The sequence below is a fragment of the Anomaloglossus baeobatrachus genome, unplaced genomic scaffold, assembly GCF_048569485.1.
Source record: "Anomaloglossus baeobatrachus isolate aAnoBae1 unplaced genomic scaffold, aAnoBae1.hap1 Scaffold_3913, whole genome shotgun sequence".
NCBI lineage: Eukaryota > Metazoa > Chordata > Amphibia > Anura > Aromobatidae > Anomaloglossus > Anomaloglossus baeobatrachus.
In genome coordinates this window covers 43,000-51,800 of record NW_027443253.1, presented here as the reverse complement: position 1 = coordinate 51,800, position 8,801 = coordinate 43,000, and the positions used below count along the sequence as shown (strand labels likewise).

General features: G+C 46.2%; 6 non-coding genes across 6 annotated transcripts; all 6 read left to right on the top strand.

Annotated features, from left to right (window-relative positions):
- Positions 1-231: 231 nt before the first annotated feature.
- Positions 232-422, top strand: LOC142276025 (U2 spliceosomal RNA). The gene has a single exon (XR_012739568.1). It is a non-coding gene; the product is annotated as a U2 spliceosomal RNA (small nuclear RNA).
- A 1,387-nt stretch (positions 423-1,809) lies between these two features.
- Positions 1,810-2,000, top strand: LOC142276023 (U2 spliceosomal RNA). Its single transcript, XR_012739567.1, has one exon. It is a non-coding gene; the product is annotated as a U2 spliceosomal RNA (small nuclear RNA).
- A 1,387-nt stretch (positions 2,001-3,387) lies between these two features.
- On the top strand, positions 3,388-3,578 carry LOC142276022 (U2 spliceosomal RNA). The gene has a single exon (XR_012739566.1). It is a non-coding gene; the product is annotated as a U2 spliceosomal RNA (small nuclear RNA).
- Positions 3,579-4,965: 1,387 nt separating this feature from the next.
- Positions 4,966-5,156, top strand: LOC142276021 (U2 spliceosomal RNA). The gene has a single exon (XR_012739565.1). It is a non-coding gene; the product is annotated as a U2 spliceosomal RNA (small nuclear RNA).
- A 1,387-nt stretch (positions 5,157-6,543) lies between these two features.
- On the top strand, positions 6,544-6,734 carry LOC142276020 (U2 spliceosomal RNA). The gene has a single exon (XR_012739564.1). It is a non-coding gene; the product is annotated as a U2 spliceosomal RNA (small nuclear RNA).
- A 1,387-nt stretch (positions 6,735-8,121) lies between these two features.
- Positions 8,122-8,312, top strand: LOC142276019 (U2 spliceosomal RNA). The gene has a single exon (XR_012739563.1). It is a non-coding gene; the product is annotated as a U2 spliceosomal RNA (small nuclear RNA).
- Positions 8,313-8,801: the final 489 nt, after the last annotated feature.

Here is an 8,801-nt window from a genome sequence, read left to right as displayed (position 1 = left end):
GGGAGTTGCTTGCGCCCTAAAGGAGGAGTTATTCAGATTCATTGCAGTGGGCGGCGGCTGCAAAACGCACCATTCTTCTTGTTTTGGCTCTGCAAAGCAGCCTTTTCAAGGGTTGGCTTGGGTGACAAAATGTCTTGTGTAGGCGTGGGTTTGTCTCCCTCTCGCTCTCTCTCCCTAAGATGTGTCCGGCATAGGCCAGGGTGCCACTCGAGGCCCAAACCAATTCTGGTTATCGCTTCTCGGCCTTTTGGCTAAGATCAAGTGTAGTATCTGTTCTTATCAGTTTAATATCTGATACGTCCCCTATCTGGGGACCATATATTAAATGGATTTTTAGAACAGGGAGATGGAAAAAGAGCTTGCTCTGTCCACTCCACGCATTGACCTGGTATTGCAGTACCTCCAGGAACGGTGCACCCCTTCTTAACCCAGTTTCCAAAAGCAGAACTCAATTCACCTGATTCATATTAGCCCGATTTAATGAATTGGAAGAAAGCATACGTCTTCATATGCACCTCAATTTGGCCCATTCACTTTTCACACTTCCTCCTTTTGTTTTTTATCTTTCACACTTTTGACTTTCTTTATTCATCCAAATAGCAAACTCATCACCACTCAACCTGACCAACTCGGCTATGTCCCCGTGCTGCAGTTCTCTGTCTTATCTAGATCATTTGCAATTGAATGGAATAGATCCCTTTTGGACAAAGTGGATTCACCTGCTGCTGCAGTGACCACAGGTGTGATAACATCTAGAATTGGCATCTGGTGCGATCTCTCCGCTTCCACTCCAAAGAAAGTTACCTGTTTATTCCTATCATGCATTGGTTTTTGGGGTTTTCTTTGAGTAATGATGATCTCTTTAGTAGTCTGTTGGCGCCCTCTCCTGGAGGAATAGTTTGCTTGCTCTTGGACATTCTAAAAGAGAGGTCATGATAGACATTGAGCTTCTGAGCTCAATTGGGGACAGTCATGGGTGATGAATGTTTGCAACCTACTGCGAAGCCTCATACCGCAATATAAGGAACGTCAAATACTAAGAAAGGGCGGCCTATGAAAGAATTACTACTTTCAATAAGTACACTTAAACGGCTAATTGGGAATAGAAAAACTGTAAAAAGCCCTCTGAGAAAGCCCCCCTCTAACCTTTGATAGTAAGCTTTTCTGTAGTCTGCCTGTTGATGTATTTTCCGTTTGAACTGTGCACAACATGAAGAGACGGAACACTGGCGGCTTGTCACAATGCCCCCCGATGACATCACAATAGCGCTGCTGCCTAGAAAACAAGCTGCGCAGAAGAAGTTGTTCTTTGGGTGGGAGGGTGGGCTAGTGGAAGGAGGGGGCAATCTCTTTTTTTCCCGGGTGGTAGGGGGATGACAGGAGAAGGGAAGCGGGTGGTGAGAAAGGTACAGAGGGCAGGGTTTGGGGGCTGGGAAGGAAAGGGAAAAGATTAGGGTTTGGGGATGATGAAAGGGCTTTCTACGGGTAAGGATGGCAAAGGGTGGCAGTGACGGAAAGTCAGGCAACCTGTCCTGTCCGTCTTTTTGTATCGTGAATTGGAAAGACTGCAAGGGGGAGGGGAGTTGCTTGCGCCCTAAAGGAGGAGTTATTCAGATTCATTGCAGTGGGCGGCGGCTGCAAAACGCACCATTCTTCTTGTTTTGGCTCTGCAAAGCAGCCTTTTCAAGGGTTGGCTTGGGTGACAAAATGTCTTGTGTAGGCGTGGGTTTGTCTCCCTCTCGCTCTCTCTCCCTAAGATGTGTCCGGCATAGGCCAGGGTGCCACTCGAGGCCCAAACCAATTCTGGTTATCGCTTCTCGGCCTTTTGGCTAAGATCAAGTGTAGTATCTGTTCTTATCAGTTTAATATCTGATACGTCCCCTATCTGGGGACCATATATTAAATGGATTTTTAGAACAGGGAGATGGAAAAAGAGCTTGCTCTGTCCACTCCACGCATTGACCTGGTATTGCAGTACCTCCAGGAACGGTGCACCCCTTCTTAACCCAGTTTCCAAAAGCAGAACTCAATTCACCTGATTCATATTAGCCCGATTTAATGAATTGGAAGAAAGCATACGTCTTCATATGCACCTCAATTTGGCCCATTCACTTTTCACACTTCCTCCTTTTGTTTTTTATCTTTCACACTTTTGACTTTCTTTATTCATCCAAATAGCAAACTCATCACCACTCAACCTGACCAACTCGGCTATGTCCCCGTGCTGCAGTTCTCTGTCTTATCTAGATCATTTGCAATTGAATGGAATAGATCCCTTTTGGACAAAGTGGATTCACCTGCTGCTGCAGTGACCACAGGTGTGATAACATCTAGAATTGGCATCTGGTGCGATCTCTCCGCTTCCACTCCAAAGAAAGTTACCTGTTTATTCCTATCATGCATTGGTTTTTGGGGTTTTCTTTGAGTAATGATGATCTCTTTAGTAGTCTGTTGGCGCCCTCTCCTGGAGGAATAGTTTGCTTGCTCTTGGACATTCTAAAAGAGAGGTCATGATAGACATTGAGCTTCTGAGCTCAATTGGGGACAGTCATGGGTGATGAATGTTTGCAACCTACTGCGAAGCCTCATACCGCAATATAAGGAACGTCAAATACTAAGAAAGGGCGGCCTATGAAAGAATTACTACTTTCAATAAGTACACTTAAACGGCTAATTGGGAATAGAAAAACTGTAAAAAGCCCTCTGAGAAAGCCCCCCTCTAACCTTTGATAGTAAGCTTTTCTGTAGTCTGCCTGTTGATGTATTTTCCGTTTGAACTGTGCACAACATGAAGAGACGGAACACTGGCGGCTTGTCACAATGCCCCCCGATGACATCACAATAGCGCTGCTGCCTAGAAAACAAGCTGCGCAGAAGAAGTTGTTCTTTGGGTGGGAGGGTGGGCTAGTGGAAGGAGGGGGCAATCTCTTTTTTTCCCGGGTGGTAGGGGGATGACAGGAGAAGGGAAGCGGGTGGTGAGAAAGGTACAGAGGGCAGGGTTTGGGGGCTGGGAAGGAAAGGGAAAAGATTAGGGTTTGGGGATGATGAAAGGGCTTTCTACGGGTAAGGATGGCAAAGGGTGGCAGTGACGGAAAGTCAGGCAACCTGTCCTGTCCGTCTTTTTGTATCGTGAATTGGAAAGACTGCAAGGGGGAGGGGAGTTGCTTGCGCCCTAAAGGAGGAGTTATTCAGATTCATTGCAGTGGGCGGCGGCTGCAAAACGCACCATTCTTCTTGTTTTGGCTCTGCAAAGCAGCCTTTTCAAGGGTTGGCTTGGGTGACAAAATGTCTTGTGTAGGCGTGGGTTTGTCTCCCTCTCGCTCTCTCTCCCTAAGATGTGTCCGGCATAGGCCAGGGTGCCACTCGAGGCCCAAACCAATTCTGGTTATCGCTTCTCGGCCTTTTGGCTAAGATCAAGTGTAGTATCTGTTCTTATCAGTTTAATATCTGATACGTCCCCTATCTGGGGACCATATATTAAATGGATTTTTAGAACAGGGAGATGGAAAAAGAGCTTGCTCTGTCCACTCCACGCATTGACCTGGTATTGCAGTACCTCCAGGAACGGTGCACCCCTTCTTAACCCAGTTTCCAAAAGCAGAACTCAATTCACCTGATTCATATTAGCCCGATTTAATGAATTGGAAGAAAGCATACGTCTTCATATGCACCTCAATTTGGCCCATTCACTTTTCACACTTCCTCCTTTTGTTTTTTATCTTTCACACTTTTGACTTTCTTTATTCATCCAAATAGCAAACTCATCACCACTCAACCTGACCAACTCGGCTATGTCCCCGTGCTGCAGTTCTCTGTCTTATCTAGATCATTTGCAATTGAATGGAATAGATCCCTTTTGGACAAAGTGGATTCACCTGCTGCTGCAGTGACCACAGGTGTGATAACATCTAGAATTGGCATCTGGTGCGATCTCTCCGCTTCCACTCCAAAGAAAGTTACCTGTTTATTCCTATCATGCATTGGTTTTTGGGGTTTTCTTTGAGTAATGATGATCTCTTTAGTAGTCTGTTGGCGCCCTCTCCTGGAGGAATAGTTTGCTTGCTCTTGGACATTCTAAAAGAGAGGTCATGATAGACATTGAGCTTCTGAGCTCAATTGGGGACAGTCATGGGTGATGAATGTTTGCAACCTACTGCGAAGCCTCATACCGCAATATAAGGAACGTCAAATACTAAGAAAGGGCGGCCTATGAAAGAATTACTACTTTCAATAAGTACACTTAAACGGCTAATTGGGAATAGAAAAACTGTAAAAAGCCCTCTGAGAAAGCCCCCCTCTAACCTTTGATAGTAAGCTTTTCTGTAGTCTGCCTGTTGATGTATTTTCCGTTTGAACTGTGCACAACATGAAGAGACGGAACACTGGCGGCTTGTCACAATGCCCCCCGATGACATCACAATAGCGCTGCTGCCTAGAAAACAAGCTGCGCAGAAGAAGTTGTTCTTTGGGTGGGAGGGTGGGCTAGTGGAAGGAGGGGGCAATCTCTTTTTTTCCCGGGTGGTAGGGGGATGACAGGAGAAGGGAAGCGGGTGGTGAGAAAGGTACAGAGGGCAGGGTTTGGGGGCTGGGAAGGAAAGGGAAAAGATTAGGGTTTGGGGATGATGAAAGGGCTTTCTACGGGTAAGGATGGCAAAGGGTGGCAGTGACGGAAAGTCAGGCAACCTGTCCTGTCCGTCTTTTTGTATCGTGAATTGGAAAGACTGCAAGGGGGAGGGGAGTTGCTTGCGCCCTAAAGGAGGAGTTATTCAGATTCATTGCAGTGGGCGGCGGCTGCAAAACGCACCATTCTTCTTGTTTTGGCTCTGCAAAGCAGCCTTTTCAAGGGTTGGCTTGGGTGACAAAATGTCTTGTGTAGGCGTGGGTTTGTCTCCCTCTCGCTCTCTCTCCCTAAGATGTGTCCGGCATAGGCCAGGGTGCCACTCGAGGCCCAAACCAATTCTGGTTATCGCTTCTCGGCCTTTTGGCTAAGATCAAGTGTAGTATCTGTTCTTATCAGTTTAATATCTGATACGTCCCCTATCTGGGGACCATATATTAAATGGATTTTTAGAACAGGGAGATGGAAAAAGAGCTTGCTCTGTCCACTCCACGCATTGACCTGGTATTGCAGTACCTCCAGGAACGGTGCACCCCTTCTTAACCCAGTTTCCAAAAGCAGAACTCAATTCACCTGATTCACATTAGCCCGATTTAATGAATTGGAAGAAAGCATACGTCTTCATATGCACCTCAATTTGGCCCATTCACTTTTCACACTTCCTCCTTTTGTTTTTTATCTTTCACACTTTTGACTTTCTTTATTCATCCAAATAGCAAACTCATCACCACTCAACCTGACCAACTCGGCTATGTCCCCGTGCTGCAGTTCTCTGTCTTATCTAGATCATTTGCAATTGAATGGAATAGATCCCTTTTGGACAAAGTGGATTCACCTGCTGCTGCAGTGACCACAGGTGTGATAACATCTAGAATTGGCATCTGGTGCGATCTCTCCGCTTCCACTCCAAAGAAAGTTACCTGTTTATTCCTATCATGCATTGGTTTTTGGGGTTTTCTTTGAGTAATGATGATCTCTTTAGTAGTCTGTTGGCGCCCTCTCCTGGAGGAATAGTTTGCTTGCTCTTGGACATTCTAAAAGAGAGGTCATGATAGACATTGAGCTTCTGAGCTCAATTGGGGACAGTCATGGGTGATGAATGTTTGCAACCTACTGCGAAGCCTCATACCGCAATATAAGGAACGTCAAATACTAAGAAAGGGCGGCCTATGAAAGAATTACTACTTTCAATAAGTACACTTAAACGGCTAATTGGGAATAGAAAAACTGTAAAAAGCCCTCTGAGAAAGCCCCCCTCTAACCTTTGATAGTAAGCTTTTCTGTAGTCTGCCTGTTGATGTATTTTCCGTTTGAACTGTGCACAACATGAAGAGACGGAACACTGGCGGCTTGTCACAATGCCCCCCGATGACATCACAATAGCGCTGCTGCCTAGAAAACAAGCTGCGCAGAAGAAGTTGTTCTTTGGGTGGGAGGGTGGGCTAGTGGAAGGAGGGGGCAATCTCTTTTTTTCCCGGGTGGTAGGGGGATGACAGGAGAAGGGAAGCGGGTGGTGAGAAAGGTACAGAGGGCAGGGTTTGGGGGCTGGGAAGGAAAGGGAAAAGATTAGGGTTTGGGGATGATGAAAGGGCTTTCTACGGGTAAGGATGGCAAAGGGTGGCAGTGACGGAAAGTCAGGCAACCTGTCCTGTCCGTCTTTTTGTATCGTGAATTGGAAAGACTGCAAGGGGGAGGGGAGTTGCTTGCGCCCTAAAGGAGGAGTTATTCAGATTCATTGCAGTGGGCGGCGGCTGCAAAACGCACCATTCTTCTTGTTTTGGCTCTGCAAAGCAGCCTTTTCAAGGGTTGGCTTGGGTGACAAAATGTCTTGTGTAGGCGTGGGTTTGTCTCCCTCTCGCTCTCTCTCCCTAAGATGTGTCCGGCATAGGCCAGGGTGCCACTCGAGGCCCAAACCAATTCTGGTTATCGCTTCTCGGCCTTTTGGCTAAGATCAAGTGTAGTATCTGTTCTTATCAGTTTAATATCTGATACGTCCCCTATCTGGGGACCATATATTAAATGGATTTTTAGAACAGGGAGATGGAAAAAGAGCTTGCTCTGTCCACTCCACGCATTGACCTGGTATTGCAGTACCTCCAGGAACGGTGCACCCCTTCTTAACCCAGTTTCCAAAAGCAGAACTCAATTCACCTGATTCATATTAGCCCGATTTAATGAATTGGAAGAAAGCATACGTCTTCATATGCACCTCAATTTGGCCCATTCACTTTTCACACTTCCTCCTTTTGTTTTTTATCTTTCACACTTTTGACTTTCTTTATTCATCCAAATAGCAAACTCATCACCACTCAACCTGACCAACTCGGCTATGTCCCCGTGCTGCAGTTCTCTGTCTTATCTAGATCATTTGCAATTGAATGGAATAGATCCCTTTTGGACAAAGTGGATTCACCTGCTGCTGCAGTGACCACAGGTGTGATAACATCTAGAATTGGCATCTGGTGCGATCTCTCCGCTTCCACTCCAAAGAAAGTTACCTGTTTATTCCTATCATGCATTGGTTTTTGGGGTTTTCTTTGAGTAATGATGATCTCTTTAGTAGTCTGTTGGCGCCCTCTCCTGGAGGAATAGTTTGCTTGCTCTTGGACATTCTAAAAGAGAGGTCATGATAGACATTGAGCTTCTGAGCTCAATTGGGGACAGTCATGGGTGATGAATGTTTGCAACCTACTGCGAAGCCTCATACCGCAATATAAGGAACGTCAAATACTAAGAAAGGGCGGCCTATGAAAGAATTACTACTTTCAATAAGTACACTTAAACGGCTAATTGGGAATAGAAAAACTGTAAAAAGCCCTCTGAGAAAGCCCCCCTCTAACCTTTGATAGTAAGCTTTTCTGTAGTCTGCCTGTTGATGTATTTTCCGTTTGAACTGTGCACAACATGAAGAGACGGAACACTGGCGGCTTGTCACAATGCCCCCCGATGACATCACAATAGCGCTGCTGCCTAGAAAACAAGCTGCGCAGAAGAAGTTGTTCTTTGGGTGGGAGGGTGGGCTAGTGGAAGGAGGGGGCAATCTCTTTTTTTCCCGGGTGGTAGGGGGATGACAGGAGAAGGGAAGCGGGTGGTGAGAAAGGTACAGAGGGCAGGGTTTGGGGGCTGGGAAGGAAAGGGAAAAGATTAGGGTTTGGGGATGATGAAAGGGCTTTCTACGGGTAAGGATGGCAAAGGGTGGCAGTGACGGAAAGTCAGGCAACCTGTCCTGTCCGTCTTTTTGTATCGTGAATTGGAAAGACTGCAAGGGGGAGGGGAGTTGCTTGCGCCCTAAAGGAGGAGTTATTCAGATTCATTGCAGTGGGCGGCGGCTGCAAAACGCACCATTCTTCTTGTTTTGGCTCTGCAAAGCAGCCTTTTCAAGGGTTGGCTTGGGTGACAAAATGTCTTGTGTAGGCGTGGGTTTGTCTCCCTCTCGCTCTCTCTCCCTAAGATGTGTCCGGCATAGGCCAGGGTGCCACTCGAGGCCCAAACCAATTCTGGTTATCGCTTCTCGGCCTTTTGGCTAAGATCAAGTGTAGTATCTGTTCTTATCAGTTTAATATCTGATACGTCCCCTATCTGGGGACCATATATTAAATGGATTTTTAGAACAGGGAGATGGAAAAAGAGCTTGCTCTGTCCACTCCACGCATTGACCTGGTATTGCAGTACCTCCAGGAACGGTGCACCCCTTCTTAACCCAGTTTCCAAAAGCAGAACTCAATTCACCTGATTCATATTAGCCCGATTTAATGAATTGGAAGAAAGCATACGTCTTCATATGCACCTCAATTTGGCCCATTCACTTTTCACACTTCCTCCTTTTGTTTTTTATCTTTCACACTTTTGACTTTCTTTATTCATCCAAATAGCAAACTCATCACCACTCAACCTGACCAACTCGGCTATGTCCCCGTGCTGCAGTTCTCTGTCTTATCTAGATCATTTGCAATTGAATGGAATAGATCCCTTTTGGACAAAGTGGATTCACCTGCTGCTGCAGTGACCACAGGTGTGATAACATCTAGAATTGGCATCTGGTGCGATCTCTCCGCTTCCACTCCAAAGAAAGTTACCTGTTTATTCCTATCATGCATTGGTTTTTGGGGTTTTCTTTGAGTAATGATGATCTCTTTAGTAGTCTGTTGGCGCCCTCTCCTGGAGGAATAGTTTGCTTGCTCTT